Here is a 20,426-nt window from a genome sequence, read left to right as displayed (position 1 = left end):
TGTAATTTACTGTGAGATTTTGGCGGCATTTTTACAGAAATTTGTTACAGTATACGCAAAACTAAAGGTGCACTGGCTTTTAGTGACAGGTAGGTATTGTCTGTTGACAAGCTGTTACCATGGCGATGGTGTTTGAGTCAGATATTTATTTTGAACAAGCTAAAAAAAATAGGAGAATAAAATAAAATATAAGCAACAAACACAACACCAGAATTGGGCATAGTTGTCACCACCTGTAAGTGTTTCATGCCCGAAAAGCACATGAAAATAAAACCTACCCTCATTTTCAATTAAAAAAAAAAAGAAGAAATTAAATTAAAAATATGCAACCAAAAAAGCGTTGATTAGGTAACTTAGCTGAGGCATAACCCAGATTAAACAAGTAAAGGTGTAACAATAGCTTCCGCTCTTTTAGTGCGTTTTCAGTTCATCAAAGTTTTACGCAACATTTTGGTTGACGAAAAAAAAAAGTTTCATCCTTTTTTATCTGATGTAGTTTCGTATAAAACGGCATTAAATCTGACATCCCTATCATCAGGCACCGCTCCAGAAGCCCAGGTCCATTTTCCACGTTACACAGATAACCATGTTCACACAGCGACAATATCCTGTTACACATATTTCTGCCTACCACCATCAAAGCAGCATTATCTCCCCGCTGACCCACAGGCTGACCTGCTCTGTTAACCGGTTATGCTGAAAAGTGCTGAGTGGCCGTTTCCTACAAATGGGATTTCCTTATCTGTAGTCCGAGAGTATTCTGTCACCAGCAATAGATGACTCTCTCCATTTTGCTCTGTAATTCATTTCCTGGCTTTCTCTTTGCCTCACATTCTTCCTCCCTGACAGGTGAAGAAGATAAAATAGCGTGAGTCGGTCGTGCGCTGATGGCTGTTGAGGATCTCGGCTTCACAGGAATAGATAGTGCCACAGCAACAAGCTCCTGTTGGTATCTTAAAGTTGGGAAACAGAAGTGAGGAGAATCCAAAGTTGATTTTATAATTAAAAATTGATACACACATTCAATTATTTAACATGCAAATGAGGGAGATAATTTTTAATTTTAAAATTCTAAAAGAGCCTCTGCAGTGCTATCAGCGCCACTGATTTATGCGTGCATGTTAATCTGCTGTGTTTAAAATCTAACATTTGCATTCTGCAAGAATTACACTTATCAAGCACCACACATGAACACGAACACACACACACACACACACACACACACACACACACACACACTGGTACTGGCTTCAGTGTGGTGGCCTGTTGGCAAAGCCTCTGGGCCCTGTGCCAGCAGAGTGCCATCTCATTATCTCCAGTCACACAAATGCACTGGAACTGGTGGGAAACGTGCAATTCATTGCAACAGTTGTAAGTGACGGATGAAGTCAGGACATACTGCACAAACACCAGCAGCCGGCACAGTATCGCATAATGGATGACGACGCAAGCTGTGGTAAATGTCCATTTTTCTTCCCCAGAACTCTGCATTTTCTGACAAGTTGGACACGTGTGTTTACAATCCATCTGTTTGGGGAAATATTCATCTGAGAAGGAGTGAAGGGAAGGCTGCTGGTTTAAGATTTTCAAACCAGACGTGAATGAAATGTAGTATTACACGGTGAACAAAGCATATGTCCTTGTTTTGAGTTCCAGGCTGAAAGGAAAAAAAAGAAAAAAGAAGAGAAGTAGTCAAGGATAAACCAAACGTAACCTCCTGGGGCTGAAAAATGAAGCCAACATGGCAGTCCAGTCAAGAAAATGTTTGCAATATGTTTCTGTAAACCACAAATACACTGCATTTGCACGTTTTATATACATCATATCAACAAGTCTAAAGCTTACCATCCACCTCTGGGGATGGAGGCTTAGGTGGATACAGGCCTCTGCAATCCACTGTTCAAAAGCAACAAAACTGGTTGCTTTTAGTGACCCTTTGTGGCATTTCCCAGCTGTGTTTGAGCTACCAAACCTGGGTGTTTTTGAGCAGTACGTGGGTGTTTTTATCAGCACATATGGTGCTTTCCAGCAAAGTTTGAGCAAGCAAACCTAGGTGACTTTCACCGACATATGGCATTGCAAACGTTTTCTGGTTTCCTTAACAGGTGTGTTTGTTCCTCACATATCATTTCCCAGCAGTGTTTGAGCCACCAAACATGGGTGTTTTAAACCAAAACAGGATCTTTTCCTAACTATAATTTTTGTGGCAAAAGCTAACCATGCCTACAGCACAGAATTGTTGATTAACGTAAAGTTTCAATGTATCCGCTACAAAATAATGAAACAGTGTACAAAAACTGCAGTTCCACTAATGGCCACTTGAGGCTGGCTCCCATAGTGAGTCAATCCTAATAGACCCAAATATTAAACTTCTCAACTTGTTTACAGCCTGGTACAAAAAAGCCTGGTCTGAGTTTTGGTATAGCGATTAACCCATTCATGACATTTGCACAGGGGTAAATTTCGTATAACTAACCTATTTGAATGTTATCAAGTCTTAAAGTTCCTGCATAAGTTGGGGTTGTCTGTTGATGAGTTGTTACCACAGTAAAGACATTGGATTGGTATGAAACCATGGCGTAGATTCACAGAGTATTGGCGTAGCCGTAGCTGTTGCTATTTCAGTGTATTTTCACTTCATTGAAGTTAATCATTTGGTCGTGTCAAAAAGTCTTATTCAGAGTTTCGCTGTCCTAAATCATCCACTAATGGGTCAGATGTTTAGTTTTTCCAGTAAGTCCAGCAAGAAAGTAAGATTTTCGCCAATGAAAATAAGCAGTAGCATTACCACAGTTAACTATAGACTTGGACTGTGCTTACCCAGCTAGCGACAAGTGTGAAAGTTAGCTCCACTGTGGAAAACATTTGGTCATTTCTGGCTCCAAAAATCCTAGATGGGGGCTGTAGGATAACATAAAGCTAACCTCAGCGTAGCTGTAGTTGTTGGTGTTTCGGTGTGTTTTCAGGTTATTCAAGTTAATTGTAACATTTTGGTGCCTAAAAAAGTCATTTGGTTGTAGGCCTACTTAAAGATACCCAAGTCTCACTTAAGTCTAAGAACTTAGATGTTCAGTGTTTCCAATAAGTGCATTTTATTTCAATTATGTTAAGCAGTTTTTTTAAAATTAGCAAATACTATTAGCGTTGTCACAGTTAACCATAGACTCTAATGCAGTGTTGTAACCAAGCTAGCAGTTAGCGTAAGGGTTAACTCCACTCTCTTCCAAGTGTGGTTACTTTTGGTGCCAAAATCAAAGGTTGGTATGGTTAGGTAAGGTGTAACCCCAATATATATAGGCATATAGCATAGGTGTAGCTGTAACTGTGGTTGTTGCTGTTTTAGTGTCTTTTCAGTTTATTTATATTATTTGTAAAATTTTGTGGCCTAAAAAAGTGTCTGCGTTTAGTTGGAACAGACCCTCTTAGTTTATGAACTTGAATGTTCAGTTCATACATTCTGCTTTAATGATTTCAGGGCTGTTTTTCCACGAGAGAAAATTAGCATTATCACAATTAACTGTTCACTATAATGCAATGTGATAACCAAGCTAGCAGCTAGCATTAAGGCTAGCTTCACTACGTCGTCCAAATTTTGTCACCTCTGGCTCCAAAAATCCAAGATGGCAACAGTCTAAAAGCCAAACTTGAAGCTTCGAAACGGGAGTCCACAGACTAAAGGGTGATGTCACAGTGGTTACGTCCATTATTTAATACAGTTTATGGGATGAACACAGAGTGCTTTAATAGTCTGAATAATTCTCTTTTTTCCTCACACGTGTCCTTGGCGGTATTGCAGTTAATCATGTCGACACTCCTCTTGCTGCTCGCGTAGCAGCAGACAAGAGCCCCCTTTGCTAAAGTTGGCGGTCAAGGTCATTAGTGAGTCATTACAAGCTGATCCTCGCACATTTTTCAACCCTTTAATGATGCGTGCATGCACCTGTCAACAGACAGAGACGAGTGAAAAATCATGCGTCTCTCTTTCTGACCTCTTCCCAGGCTCTCGCTCTTTTAACTCCTCGTCTCCACCCATCCATTAACAGCACCTCTCCTCTCCTCTCTGCTCTGTAATGTTGACTAGGTGCAATATCTTTTTGACATTGATTCCAGTGATTTAAATCCTCCAACTCACGACACAAATTACCTGCAATTTACAGCCACCCCCATCCATTTCACTCATAATATGCTCCGGTGAGAATTCAATGTTCCTTCTCTCTCGCTCTCTGTTCCTTTTCTCTTTGTTCTCCTCAAACCTCCTTTCTCTCTCTCTCTCTCTCTCTCGCTCGCTTTCAGTCTCCTTGCACTCACACCTTTACTGCATCACGATTTACAGCCTCGGCTGTTCCTTGTAGCGAAAAAGAAAGCCTATGCAAGCACAGAGTGAACTCGGACAAAGTCTAACACCTTCCTTTTGAATGGGCGCTGGGATGTAAAGCTGAAAATGAAGTGTCAGCCCTGCCACTTAAACAGACAAAGGCCTGATCCATCAATACTCAGCAAAAGATAATGTTGGCATACATCACAAGAAAGGCCTATTTTACTGTAATACCCAGGGTATTTGTTCGTTCTCTGGTTTGAAAAACTCCCTAAATTGATCCGTCTCTCCTCAAAGGCGCTTCAACGAGAGAGAAAGGGAAAAAATGTTTTAACTTGGCACTTGCTGAGGGATATTGTTGAGTTTTGAGGCGTGTTTTTTTCATCTTTTTTCTGTCATTTGCTCAAAAGTTAAAAGCACCTCGCTGGTTGATTCAACTCGTGACAGCATAAATCACGACTATTGTTTCCTCCAAGGAGAAAAACTCAAGAGTACATCAAAAAGCATCACATCAGATGCATTTTTCCCACCCTAAAAAACTTGAGGCTCTTTTTGGAAAAAGGGGGAAAAAAGGGGGGGTTGGACTGTGTCACAAACCAGTGAGTGGAAAATGTCGTTTGTCATTTCGGTGTCTGCAGGTAGACGCCTTGCAGATATGGCGCTTCAAGAATGGAGGTTCCAATCACCTCTGAAATGGAATTATGGAGCACTTCACAGCTCAGTGGCATTTGAACGCTTTCAGCAATATGCGACGAAAGGGAGGAGGCTTAGACAGCTGGAAAATGATACACACACACCACTACAGATAGAGAAACTCAAGGATGCATATTAACTTTTCTTGCTACCTTTTTTTTTAATCTAAAGCCTCTTTTCTCTGTCTGTTCTCCTGCTGTCTACTTTTCTTTCACCCTTTCACCAAATTGTAGTATCTCTAACCTGGATTGTGATTGAGACCTTGTGATCTTTAAAGGTATGGTGTCGACAGAGCGCCAAGGGAGGTGAATACAGATGTCGGGGGAGAGTTGCTTCTGTGATGGAGTGTATAGATTTGTTTGACGACCATGCCTAGTCTGTAAAATAAACTTTTCTTGTCGGAAAATCCAAAACGGTTTCTTTGACTTTGATAAAAAAAAAGCTTAAATCCTCTCATGGTGATGGCATTTCTTTGACCTTGTATTGCTGATTAAAGGGAAAAATGTATCCTAAGAAAATAAAGAAATTACAGCAAAGATGGCGAGCTAAGTTCAAAGCTGAGCCAAAGATAAGAAAAAATCGCTTTATTTTTGCCACCAATTGTGTTTTTTTTGCCAAAATATAATCTTTTCCTAACCATGTAAAAGTGTTAAAAATAATGTACAAATGTAACATATCTATGGTTTGCAGAAATGCACAATATATTTATTTCTGGCGATTTGTTTGAACATGGATGTGCCAGAAAACTGCTATTCCACTAATGGAAATTTGAGGCTAGCTTCAAGAGTGAGTCTGTCCCAAGTGGCAACATCTGGGGCTGAAAAGTAAAGCCAGTGCAGAAGCGCTAAAAACTGCAGTTCATTAAAAGGCCACTTGAGGCTGGCTCCAGGGATGCACCTTTTCTTTGAATCTAAACCATTTTTTTCCCTCTCTGTCCTCCCGCTCAGTCTGCTTTTCTTTCTCTCTTTCACCAAATTTAAGTATCTCTAACCTAAAATGTGACTGAGACCTTGTGATCTTCAAAGTTATGGTATCAGTAGAGCACCAAGTGAGATGAATAGAGATATATAATACAGAGTCTGTAAAATATACTTGTCTCGCCAAGAAAATGTCCTCAACGGATCATTTGACTGATGAAAATACTCTGAATGCTCTCAAGGCAATGGCACTTCTTTGACCTTTGTGTACTGATTAAAAGGAAAAATGTCTCCTCAGAGAGTAAAGTTGTTACAGTGCCGCGATAGAGATGCAGCAAAGATGGCGAGGTACGATCAAAGGCGAGCACAAGATAAGACAAGCCGTTTGGTTAAAGGAACCATCCGTCTGCGTTACAGACCGGGAACAATATGTTCAATCCAACTGCCCCATTTAAATGATAATGAAATTAGGAAATTGGCTCCATCTTGGCATGCAAAGTCCACAAAAACAATGTTAGGAGAATTTAACGCAATCATATTAAAGTCGTGCATAAACAGAGATTTGCCAGTAAACAAAGTGCTTGACATTTTTATTTTCATTTTGTGTTGACCTGTAATTTCCTGCCAAATGACATAATGATGAAAAAAGAGGCTACATTATGTGTGTATCCAGTCAATGCAGACATCACTGAAGAACGTAGAGATACTGTAAACACTAAAATATTTCTCTCATTAAAGTTTCATCAGGTTGATACCTTTTGATATGCCTTTATTACTTTTTTATGATTTTCAGCACTTGGTTTACCTATGGAAGTTTGGCTTATTGAGATCGATGTGGTGTATAGTTCGAAGCATTAAAGTGATGAAACGTCTCAGGTCAATAGCAGAGCTGCACTTTCATTGCACTTAAAATATGGCAGCAATACGCAGACCAGGATCGCGCTTGAATAGTTGTTGATTGAAGTTTTGATGTGTTTTGTCTGTGTGCTCCAAGTGAAATGGAGAATGATAGAGTTGGCATGTTTATCGCAGAGTTGGGTATCTTCTCACACACACACACACACACACACACACACACAGTCGCATACACAAACACAACTTTAATCTCCATCTAACAGTTTGGCCCTGCCTGATATTGTTATGCTTTACAACCAGCAATCAATCTGCGGAGAGGCAGAGCTGGCTTCGGCACCAAAGGGATTAAAGTGACCGGCCAAATTAGGTTTTAGTATTCTACCGACGTGGCCAAAAGTAACAGCTCAATACCAATGTCATTTTTATTTGACCTCCGGACTTTATCTCTTTCCAAATGAGCCATAACACTTTCTCCTTAACCCATCACTTAAATCATTCTTTTGTAAATCAAAACATCTCAATGCTGCTGGTCAGGAAGCCAATGCTAAAGTGATGATTTTTACTTTACTGTGTTGAATTGACGCTTTACCTAAGGCGTAATCACTTGAACAAACATCAGGGTGATGAGAACTACCGTCAGTGATAGAGACAATCTTTGGGAAAAATGTATTTGGCGAGTACTTTCGAGTTTTTTGTTTGGCTTATCTAACATTCAAACATGGAGGGGTGGGCTTTATGACCTATACTGCAGACAGACACCAGGGGGCGATCGAGATGGAAAAGCTACACTTTGGGGGAACCGTCATGTTGCCCATCTTTCTATTCAGTTTATGGTTTAATGTGTGTTTTAATCAACAGAAACCCCATTGCCGAATAGTGTTTTGAAGGTGTAACTGCAGAGCAACACAGACACAACACACAAGTATTTATGCTCATAACGGTATACGTCACTTGCGTAGGCTCTGCGTAGAACTTACACACAACTATAAATCAGCCTTAAACCACCACTGTGCTTTCATTTACTTTTTTGTCTGTTCTTCCTTTTCATTTGTTGATGTCTCATCCAATATAGGTGTCCTGCTTGAATTCATTCCTCCTCTGTTTCAGTGTAGGAGTGATGGAGGAGGCAGCAAGTCTCCTTAGAGTTGACTCATCCGAACCTCGCCCCAACTGCCTCGACTGCTCTTCACTTTCGCCCCTGACTGACTCCAGGAGGAGATTTTAATTACTCGGAGTCGCGGATTCTCTCAGGTAAGGCATGTGGTAACCCATCAGGAGGACTTAATGAGTGGCAAGGGTGAGTGAGGTACAATGAGGTTTGGGGTTATGGGGGGTGTCTTTCAGTGAGAGGGAGAAGTTGGAGAGTAAAACATGCTGAGCTCAAACTTCTTCACAGAGAGGAGTGGAGAGTTTTTCGATATTTATGCAACAAAGCTGGAGGGGCCTGTCTATTTAGTGATGGAATATGAGTTCAGTCAGGGACACTTGCGTCAAGGAATTGATTGTTTGTCCATTTATAACAAATAGCAATATAGTTAGACTTGGTGGAAAATACTCTAAGGGAACTGTCAAAAAATCTAAGCAGCATCAGGAGCTAATACCTCAACAAGCACATAAATGAACACGAATCATTGTTCAATAAACAAAAAGCTTAGCAGGAATATGGCGTATAAGGAGGTGTGGGTGCTGGAGGGAGCTGGGCCAGCGAACGGTGTTGGCATGAGCGCAGCAGCAGAGTTACAGCTACAAATCTCAGCACATAATAGCTGCACTGTGTTCCTGCTTGAATACTGGATGTGACTAATCTGCTGGAAGCTATACGGCAGATGAAAACGACTATAATTGTGAGACATAAATGAAACAGCTAATCATTGCTGTTCTGTATAAATGCTTGTATCTCTATATTTCAACTTTTTTAGTAGATAACAAAAACAGCTCGGATTTTAACTTTGTGACCATGTATTTGAAAGGTAATCCAATAATTTATTCATCGTAATATTTATGATGATTCTCATAGCGAGAGAGAGAAACACTTGACTGACGACCGACCGACCTGCTTACTCACTTTCTTACTTACTTACTTACTTTATTGTCCACCTCAGTTTGAATTTCTCTTTGGCTTCACTCATACACAGCAAAGGTCCATACAAACACATAACACAATACACCAATAAAAACACACAAATGTACAATATATACAAGATACAATAGTGTAAACAGGCAGTTAGGAGCAATAAATTCTATAAATTACCTGATAACATTAATGTGTGCCTCAAAGGACAATGTACTGTTGATGATGACACCTAAAGAAAGCCAAGATTTGATATCTGCTATGCAGTCAGAAAGGGAAGTGGATGGAAGAGTGGAAGTAGGCTTATTGGATAAATAGAGCTGGTTGTCATCTGTGTAGGAATGAATAATAATATCAATGATAATCACGTTGTAGTAGCAATGAAAACACAAGTATCCTGAGCGTTTGTTTGCCTTAGAGTTTATTTTCTGAAATATTCCATAATCCAATGGAAAAATCCCATAGGTGTTTGTCCCTGGAGCACTCTTGCAGTACACGCAGGGGGACAGTGGGGTGGCAGATGTGACTCAGACATTGATTTTGTGCACTGATGTTTCTTTGGCCAAATACAAACTTTAGACAATGTTCAGTTGAGTTGCTTTGTGGTACGTAGCAGAAACACACAAGTCTGTCATAAAGTTTCATCCTAAACTCTAACCCTAACCCCGCCCACTTACTTTGTACTTTAAAGGTGACTCTGCGATAATGTTTTAGGGGCCTGTCTATTTACTGATGGAATATAAGTTCAGTCAGGGGCACACGTCAAGAAATTGATTATTTGTCCTTTGATTAAAAAATACCACTATAGTTAGATTTGGGGGGGAAATACTTTAATCTTTTATCCCTTATTTCATACCATAGATATGGTGTAACAGTTTATTGTTTATATACAAGGTTCCCATAGTCATGGAAAACCTTTGCAGAAAGGTTCTTTGGGCCAGCAAGTGCAGCAGATACAGTGCATGCTTTTCCGAAATGGAAATTTGTGTCCTTGAAAAGTCATAGAAAAATTCTGAAACTTTGACCATGAAAATGTGTGGAAACCTTGAATACCTAGTTGGGTGAAAAAAAACACACACAAAAAAGCAATGTATATAGCAAAGACTCTTAATTATTCTTTAACAGCATACAGGAAAACCGTTCATTTAACAACTAGTAACTTTATGTGTTACTTGCAGGGATTTTGGAGGGACTATTAGTTAATGAATTGTTGAGTTTAGTCTCTTAAAGTGGATGATGCTTAACCCCGGCCAGAAATTAAGATGAGTACACCTACTCTTTTCGGAAGTCCAGTAAGAAGCGTGGTGATACAATCAGACCAGCTAAGCGCTCATGCTTTACCTTTATGCAAATCAACCAGACATCCTATCTGTTCTGAGGAAGCCCAAAATGTCGAGTAGAGCTTTAACTTGTCAGAATGGTAAATGCGTCCGTTAGACTATAGAGTTCCATTACAGTCGTAGTATCCGTTCATGATTCTAAACCTAGAAAGGTAAGCGGTCTGTGGCATTACCCAAGGTGCGCCTGACTTCATTTTCATCTCAGAAACACAAATGGGACATTTTTCCCTCCAGAGAAACAAAAAAGGAAGCCACAGCAGGGCCCAGTGTGGAGAATATAAAGTACCTGAACAGGAGATGGCATTTAACTCGAGACCAGGCTGTCAACAGTAGACGCCCAATCATCCATATAATGTCTCTTCAGATTTTTCAGTGCATTCATTTCCATTTTCATGAGAACAGTGATAAAATATTAACTGTCAAAACAACCTTATTTGGACATCTGAACCTTTTTCCAAATATCAGTTTAGCTCAACAGAACATTTTCTCTCCAAGTTCACTTTACTCAAGTTTTTCCCAATTTGCTGCTCACATTAACAGAAACCTTAACTTTGCTAAAATCCTTGTAGAATATCAAAGATGCTCCTTTTTATAAATCCATTACCACTATCCCTTTTTTTCGCTAAAACTGAAAACAGGAGTGTTCTGTCAGATGCAGATTTTTAAGAATGAATAAATATGCTAAATATGTGCAATAATACATACATGAAGTACACAAAAAAGCTAAGATGAGGAAGAGTGGCAGGTTTGAGATGTGTTGCAATCCTGTATAACTGCCAATTGCAGCCTTTTATGTAATCTTTATGCAACTGAGTTTTATAACACCCATTATGATACCATTTTTTGTCACATTTCTGTATTTAATGACTCCACTTCTTTTTTTATCTGTGTATCATTTCTGATCCATAAAGGAAACCTTCTTCCACTGTTTTCTTTGGATTCTTGAACGACATAACAACATAGATCTGCATGCTAATGTGCTTAACTGGTCAAAAAAAAAGTAAACATGCTGGCATTTTTACCATGCCGATGTTAACAATTTAGCTTTCTACAGAAGGAAGGAAGGAAGAAACACCCCCCCCCAAAAAAAAGACCATTTGTATATCAGTAACTTACCCTGTGTTATCCTGAATTTGTGAAGAAAACGTCTTGCATGCCTCCAGTGAACGAAGATTGCAAAAACTGAGAAAATTCTTGATGAACTGAAGTCCGTAGCATTTAACAACAGCAAAACTAAATAAAAACACCCGTCTGCCAACTCTCACACAACTTGTGCAGTTTAATCCAAATCTAATTTATCCAGTCATATATTCGGTAAACAGAAAGGCCCTTAATCATGGCGGACTGATAGGATAGTAAAACTTATCTCCAGATTGGTAAAAGCAGTAACTGTACCTCACTGAACACAGGAGATGCTGGTTTAGTTTCACTTTTAGTTTAGTCCCTTGTCAGAAAGGGCTGTTTTTAGGGAATTACTGATCAATACTACTGGATAGATCAATTTTACTGTTGTTAAATTCAGTTGACCATTACTTTGATTAGTCAAGAATTGTCTTAGTTTTCTGGATTCTTCGTTCACTAGAGTCATGCAACAACAAGGTGAGTAATTGATACACAAACTGTAATTTCGGAGTGAAGAATTCTTTTAGTGCAGCCTCATAGAGCAGCTAGCACAGCTGTGAGCGATTGGCCTTGTTTGCATGGCAGCAGTTTGGTAGTACTCTACACATGCTGCCTTCTGCACTAAGATGTGTGGTTTCCTAGTAACATACAAGGGCATACAATTATCCTATTTCCTGATAAAGCCTTGAAATTCCTGGTTGTGATTCCAGGGCGCGAGGGGCTTGTAGTCTGTTATGTCTAGCTTGTAGAACAAGGTATTTCCATGGTATCAAAAAGAGCATTTATTTGCTTTTGTTGGAATGCTCTGTACACGACACAATTATCTATGCATAATTAACTCGTGCAATATGATGGATTTCACAGCTTGCATTTTGCAGCGTGTGGGCTAATGCAAGTCGACAGGAACAATTCTTCTTCATTAGAACGTTCCAACATCCTGGGTGACACGAGATGCCCGTGAACACGGGAATGGGGGGAAATACACGAACCAGCAGCACCACCATATGCACTCATCTTCTGTCTGCGGTCTTCATTAAAACTGAGCAAGATATTCCAGTGAGAAACACCTTTTTCTAATCTGCCAGCAGTGTCCCTCTAAAATATAGGACTTCAAACTTTAAGCAGAGGGACAGATGTTGGCAGGCAGCTTTCTTTAATGTAATCACAGTGGAGCATATTTGCCAAAATGTTTCATCAGTGTTACACATTGGCAACTGTGACAGCAAACCTCGCCGTCGTAAACGATGCATCTGTGAGGCTGCAGTGGTGGATCCGCTGCTCTGTGAAGATAAGTGATAGTCACATTCCCTTTATAGAACACAAACACCGTCTCTTAGACGTGTTGTGTATGTGTGTGTATTCAGAGTTTCTATTGCTTTTTTAACAAACTGGGCAGTTTGTTTTGCAGAAAAAGAGATCTCTGTGGTTAATTTGGCTCCTGCTAAAAACCTCCTGATCAGTGAATACTGAAGGAATTCTCACCAGGAGAAGTTTCGGCTGGTTGCAACTTGCAATTCTCGCCACTAAAAGCCACTAAATCTCACACACTGCTCCTCTAATGACATTCAAGGAAATACAAGTTTGATTGAAAAAATGTACTCAGTAGTGAAATTCCTGCCGTGTATAAAACAAAGCATGGGAGCAGTTCATTTACATGCAAAACCAACATTATGTTAACGCTACATTAACTTTATACCTAATTAAAAGACATCACACAAACATTACACCTACGCTACTGGTGTTCAACATCTCAATTTTCTAAGTCGGTGAGAGTGTCTTATAATCTTCTTGGTTTATACAGAACTGTACGTGGGAAAGTTTACATGCATGTGCGTGCTTAGGATTGGATACCAACAGCTACAGTATGTTCCCATAGGACCATTGCTTTCCACAGTGTGTACATTTCTGCCGGTTTGTGTCTGCAGTGGTGAGTTCAACATAACATGGTTAGTTATATTAGCGCTCCTGAGGATGGCAGAGCATATATATCTATATTGTGTTGCTGAATCCTTTTTCTCAGTGCATCCTTGCGGCGTGGAGACCATCTGGGGGGCCTTTTGGTGGGTTGGTAATTGAGGATGTGGGGGTTAGAGACAAGGCCTCTTCGGAAATCCCCAGCAGATCGGCCATTATCCCGCGCTGAGGACTGGGTAGCTGCTCCACTGCTGACATTTCCATTTATATCTGTCACGTTTGGATTCCGAGAAGCAGAAAGAAGATGAGATGGAGAGAGGGGAATGAGGAGACAAGTTGATGTAATGCTTGTTTATGGCTGTTAACAAAAGTTTGAAGCTTCTCTGTGTGTGCCACAATAGATCGGGGTCTTGGTGTGAGAGACTGCTGGTGGAGTTTGTTGGCGGCTCACAGTCCTTCTGTAGAGAGGCTGACTGACTGACTGGTGTGAGAGGATCAGCTGTGAACTCACTGGGGTGTTGTTTATTAGTGGCATGTATATTTATGGTATGGCTGTTGAGTTGGGATATGTGGTCGAGCATTTTCGGCTTTGGTTGTTGTATGGCTGTCTCAATATTGTTGTGTATTGTTGTTGGTCTGATGGAACATAAGGGACCAAAATGGAAATAAGTCCTGGACTTTATTGTGTCATCCTATCATTTTTGACTGCTCTATTTGAATTCTTGTCAAAAAAGTAAAGTAAACTACAAGAGGTGGCCCAGAGAGACTATGGCATTAGATAAGAAGGTATAAGACATGTACTCTATTGTTTCTGTCCTTTTGTTAGTAGTGTTGTAGTGTTTGTGAAGTTAAGGATTTTATAGGATTTTAGGACATTTCTTGGTCTTTCTGATGTTTCTGAGATTTAAGGATGCTTCTCAGACTTTAGCATGTTTCTAGGTTTTTACAACATTTCTAGGATTCTTGGACATTTCTAGGTCTTTTGAGTGTTTCTAAGATTTAAGGACATCTCACATTTTAGAACATTTCTTGGATTTTAGGACATTTCTAGGACTTTGGGATGTTTCTAGGATTCTAGTACATTTAGCTTAGCTAGGACCTCTGTCAGGGGGTGCAGGGGATCCTCCACTGGCACTTTTTTGATAATCAAGCTCTATTTTGATTTTGTCTTAAGCACCTTATGTACACTAAAAGTACAAAAGCAATTCCTTTTGTGAATCACTTTATTTTTATTGTGAATTAGAACATGGTTGGGGGCCCAGATTTGGGCCGCAGGCCTTAAGTTTAGTTTTACTGCTAACTAGTCAAAAGTAGTCTCAGCATCCTTTTTTAAGTACCTAATACAAACCTACTTGAAAATATTTAAACTATCCCTTTAAAGTATCTGCAGTCATCTGGGCATACATTAACCAAGGAGAAATAATGAGGCTCTTTCTTTAATGCATTCAAGTAAAATGTTTGTCTTCATGAGTTGAATGAAACATTAGTCGTGCAGCATGTTTTAAGCACGGACTGTATCAGTCTAAAATGTGTTCACCCACTGAAATGAAGGCCTGCCTATCTGATATTTAAAACTTTGTGAAATATTTGAAAAGCGCCATCCTTAATATGTACTGCGACTGCTGCCAAACCCTCTAATATTGGACTGAGTTGTGACAAACCACTTTAGGAAATAATTGTAATGAACAGATGCTGCCATTGCCACCATTATAAAAGATTACCTAACGCTTATGTGAGACTTTAAAGATTTTCTTTAACTATTCTGTTGAACGCACTTTGTGGGAGCGACGCTTAAATAACTTGCCAAGATAAAGACGGCTTTAGCGGCTAATGGAGTTGCGTAATATTCTTTTATGTCTCGGTGTGCTGTGCTTATGAATGCATCGCCAGCTGTTTCTTTCTAAGGCCTTCTATACCTACCTGTCAATTTTCCTTCGCTATAATTTCTTCGCATAAAGTGCTCCCACTGAGACTTCTAACAGCAAGATTTCTTTAATGTCATGTAAAATCCTTTTCATCTGGCGAGTTAATTGCGTACTTCAAGGTGACGAGCAATCATCATTATAGAAGAAACAATTAAAGGGAGGAAGAGGAAGAGGAGAGAAGGAGAAATGTATGCAGATAAATTATTGTGAGGTGGGCGTACCAATATCTTTTGCTAACACGATGCACTTACATTGGAGCACACCTTAGTGTTTTTGTTGTTTGTTTGTTTTTTTTTTCAATTTAACTAGCCATAAAAAGAAAATTGTTTTTTATTCAACCCCAGAATAACAAGTCCTCTTTTAAGACTACCCAAAGGTCCACAAACACACATGAAGTGCTAAATTAAATGTAATTTTAACTCGTGTAAATTCGTCTTTGTTTGCATCCTCCCTTCAATAATCCGAAGGCAAAGGGGAGGGGGGGAGATCACTCTGCCTCACACAGGTAGACACAGGTCTTGCAAAGGTAAAAAAAAAATTACATCCAAACCAAACAGCGACAATTTATATGTGCCAGACACCCACAGGTCCTGAACGGGAGGATCTATCCACTTGTCTCAGAGTAAAAGGCCCATGGGATCAGCATAGTAGTAGAATGAATGAGGTGTTGTGCCTGACACCAAGAGATTCCAGTTAATAAATGGTGTGCTTGATCTGGGGCCGGCTGTGCAATTGTATTTGGACAGTCTGATGAATTGGGTACCGGGAGCTGTCTTCACTTTTTCCCTAAACAGAGGTGATAATTCATGTCGGAAAGCTTGGTGTCGTCCTTAAACTGTAGGTTTTTCTGTTACCACAGTAAAAGAGGGCCCCAACACCACCGAGTGGAATACAGAGTGGAGTTAATTTGTCAATGAAGACTATGATTTAAAGTATACATTACGGACTTTTTTTCCACCATAGAAATGAGACAATAATCAATTAAAAAGTAACTTTGTGAACAAATGACAAATGTAGCACACAGTAAGTGCTAGTGTAACTGCACGGCTTCGTTCTGTGACATTTATGCGACGTTACGATTTAAAAATTTGAATAAAGTGTATTTATGACGTTTTCTCTCAGCTGAGAATCTGTGACATTTATTATAGAGTGACGTTTCTCAGTGAAGCAGTAAAAGGTGCTTCTCAGTTGATTAAAAGATGAAACTTGGGACATAACCCACTCCCGACCAGGTTAAGTTTGCAGCATAGGTTACCATGGCGATCTAGCCAGGTTTAAAGAGAGACAACTTCGTAATACAGGAAACCCTGGCTTTATACTCAATTTACCTCCTTAAACCACTAATCTGGCTTCATTGTACAGCCCTCTGATCCACACGGACCCTTTAACTGATTAGCTGAATGTGCTTGTTCAATACTATCTGGAATACAAATGAAAAAAAAACAAAACGCTTTTGATGCTACAATATTTGAAATATTGTCTAATTGCCTGATTCTTAATACATAACAGAAGTCTGTTTGTAGAGATTATCGCTTGAGGAAATCGTTTACAGGAAATTGCATAATTACATTGGAAACAAGCATTAGAAACAAGGTCTTAAGATTAGGTAGAAAAATAAAACATGGCAGGATGTGGCAGGAACAAAGTCACATGCAATTATAAAAACGTCATTTTTTGTAATTGTTAACTGATTTCTGATTAACATTTTTCTCATGGAGACAAAAAAAACGATCAAATTAATTGAATGAAATATTAAATATGAGCCTCTCTTTGGTGGACACAGAAATGCCTCTTTCACTCAGCACACACTCAGCACGGGCTCTGACACACAGGTGAGTGATGTGAGTCCCGTACCTTGTTAATAAATGATATTGTCTTGCATCTAACAGTCCTGCTCCAAATAGAAATCATGCACTGTATTTTTCATATAATGGCTGCAGTCGTCTTTGAGAGCTGAGTCACTTTTGTAAACAAAGACATTTATGAACAACCTGAAATCCTGATGCCAGACAAGTAAGACTCCCATCTGTGTTGGAGTCGAGAGATTTGGACACTAGATTTATGGGATTGTTGCTCTTTTATACCTCAAGAGCAAGCAGATGCAATAAGAGAAAGCTGATCTTTGATTCATGGTAGCAATACTAAAATGACTCTTTAAATCACCACATTCTTCTTCTGTATACCTTCTGAAAGTGTTTCTGATTTCTTGTTACAGATATTTAAGGTCACATCTGTGGTCGTCATTATACTTCATTCGTCATTCGCTTGCTTGTCGAGTTACTCAGAGCTCTTTAGTTCTTCTGTTTTTGTTGTGTCATTTTCAATAGGCTTATAAAGGGTGGGTATTATTTTCTGTCAAGGACAAGAAGCAATCATTACCAGATGAGACATGATGTCACTGAAACGCAAGATGCTGCTTGTTAGTGCAACAGGTGATGGACACGGATAAATACAGCTCTAAAGAGATCTTTGCAACCCAATTGGCAGAAAAAAAGTTGGCCTTGTACATTTCTGAAAAGAGAAACGTAACATTGTATGTTATTTTAACATATCAACTTAACTGTGGTGAATACATAGTTATTTTTACGCACAAAATCCAAATAATCCTAAATCCAAATGATCCAAAGATCATGTTTTGGCTTAAATACCCAGTTTTGGTGGCACTATCCTCACAGGAAATGCTGCAGATCACTCTCCAGCTGCTCAGTTGTAATGACAATAGAGAATCCCAGGAGTGAGTCCCAAAACCCAGAAATTTAAATTCAATTTTAATTGTATTTATAAAGCCCATTATCACAAATCACAGTTTGCCTCAGAGGGCTTTACAGCATACGACATCTCTCACAGACCCTCACATCAGCTAAGGAAAAATTAGTTAGCTTCTCAGCACTCCTGGTTACATAAAGTCAATAGTTTTTTTTGGATGGACTTTTGGTCAGATGCCTGAAATGAGGTCTGTGGTTACCACAAGGTTAAAGGGATAGTTCACCCAAAAATGAAAATTCAGTCATTATCTACTCACCCTCATGACGATGGAAAGTCGGGTAGTTTTTATGGAAAGTTTTATAGTCTACAAAACACTGCCAGAGTTTCACAGAAAAACGGCACTCATCTCCTGAACAATTGAAGCAAAGGATGACAAGGATTCAGACATTAACAAAATACATAATAAAACCACAAAATGTCTCCATACTGCTCAACCAATATAATCCAAGTGTCCTGAAGCCCCAACATGACAAGCTGTTTTGAAAAACATCACTAGCATCATTTTTTTAGCTGCGTTGTAGCCTGTAGCTAGTGGTGTGAGAGCCACGTTTACATATGCACACTTGCACAACACAGTTTACATACGCCAGTGTTGACCACCAATTGGTTGTTTGCCCGGCACCTGCAGACCAGATTTCACTGTGCATCTGCTGTACCCCAATTTTATGTCATTTGAGACCATGACTTCTTCTCTTCCAATCTCCTTGCATGCACCTGGTTGTTTGGGAGATGAGTACAACACCGTTTCCCCATTAACCTCTGGCAGTGTTTTGTAGACCATAAAACTTCACCCAAATTTCCATCGGCATACTGACTGAATTTTCATTTTTGGGCTAAACTATCCCCTTTAAGAGACGTTTTGTTCTATGAAATAAAATATGCCAATAAATACCCAACTCTTGACCTCTTTTATGTGTCTTAAGCCAAAACATGTTCTTTCTTGACATAACCAAGTGGGTTTTTTGTGCCTAAACCCAAATATACCTAAATATTGGCTGTTGAGGCTTATCCTCAGACTGATAGTTCATGGGTTCACAGATTGCTCAAGCAAAGCATGCAGGATTGTAGAGTTTTTTAGAGTTAGAGTTACAGTGTGCATAAAGGGGTCAAAATATCTGCGAGGCAGCTCTCTTGCACTTTGCACAGCTGGGACAGCCCCGGGCCATCGCACAGTCACTCTATCGGGAACCTCTAAGTGAGTGCAGGCAGCGAGATTGGGTAAATGACTTAGTCACTCTCTGCTATGCTGCTGAACTGTATACCTTAGGATGCATGAAACTGTGCGAGGTTTTTGCTGAAAGGTACATGCTAGAAGAGAGCAGATTGTCCTCAGTTGATATATTGCCTGAAACAATAAACCACATATCTCTATTTCATTTCTCTCCAGCAGGGACAAGGTGTATGTGAAGGACGAGGTGCACTGTACTGGTGCTGCGATGTTTCCCACATAAATAGGTTAATAAATCACTGTGTGAATATGATTGTTTCGTATGTATACAGTATGCATTCACTTTGCACCGTTGCCAGAGAAAAACAACTTTCGACCTTTTTCTCTGAATTTTCCAACTGTTCACTCACTCAACAGTCAACAACAGCAATTAGTTTACATGTGACAATACCACCTACAAACTGCATCCAAAGTTTTTAAATGACCTTCAGTGTTTCATGAAAAGCATATCTATAATTTTGCCAAACCAAACACAGGCAAAATCACAGCTTCATCTTTGTATTCAGATGGAAGCCTGAGTCAAGCTCTGTGCCCAGAATAGCTTGTGAATGGGTGCTAGACAGAACTCAGTATGACTATGGCTGTGCCAAATTACTACCTGCTTACATGGAGACAAAACATGAAACAGTGCTGCTTGATTTGCGTGTGTCTCATACCGGATGCATAATGCATCAAGAGCATGAATAATTTACATAAACAAGTGGAGGGAATCTGTTTGGTGCTCTGCCAACCCTTTCCTCTTTTTCTTCCACCTAAAAATGCCTTTTTTTTCTTTTGTGAAAATCCAAAACAAACCTCCATATTGGAGAGACAGATGGCAGACAGGGTGAAACTGAGTCTCCGATCCAAAATCACACTGTGATGGAAATGGAGGTTGCCATGGAAATCAGGAAGTGGAGCAATTTGTTGGACTCCCCTGAGAGGACACGGTGGTCACTTGACGGACTCACACAAAGTCATTCACATCTGTAAATGTTTCTGCACTTTGGTGAAGTTTTTAGACAAAAAAAGTAATGAGTGAGGTGGTTTTAATTAGTTTTAGGGACAAAGTAGCTTACTGGTAATAGGGGGTCAAACTCATGGATACTATGGATACATGACATTTGTATGTTTCATACGTATAATTACTTACTGTCAGAAGTCTACTATAAACATAGATGGCATTGTTTCAGTATAACGACCAGTGGTGGTGCTTGCCATAGGCGATATAGGCAGCCGCCTAGGGCGCCATCCCGAGGGGGACAGTTTAGAGAAAGAGGAGAGTATGTGTAGAGAAAAAA

General features: G+C 39.7%; 1 protein-coding gene across 8 annotated transcripts in view; it reads left to right on the top strand.

The window, feature by feature from the left end:
* LOC121955208 (uncharacterized) overlaps positions 1–20,426 on the top strand; it is a 272,250-nt gene that overhangs the window by 203,369 nt on the left and 48,455 nt on the right. For 6 of the 8 annotated variants that reach the window (XR_015779226.1, XR_015779227.1, XR_006106616.2 and 3 more), the window contains one exon: positions 7,888–8,031. The gene's annotated coding sequence lies outside the window, so the exon portion shown is untranslated. The remainder of the gene's footprint in view (positions 1–7,887; positions 8,032–20,426) is intronic. The other 2 variants (XM_088089781.1, XM_088089784.1) reach the window with 1 other exon arrangement.

The sequence above is a fragment of the Plectropomus leopardus genome, chromosome 16 (genome assembly GCF_026936395.1).
Source record: "Plectropomus leopardus strain MGB_pleo_1.0 chromosome 16, ASM2693639v1, whole genome shotgun sequence".
NCBI classification, from domain to species: Eukaryota; Metazoa; Chordata; class Actinopteri; order Perciformes; family Serranidae; genus Plectropomus; species Plectropomus leopardus.
This window is presented reverse-complemented; position numbering and strand designations above follow the sequence as displayed.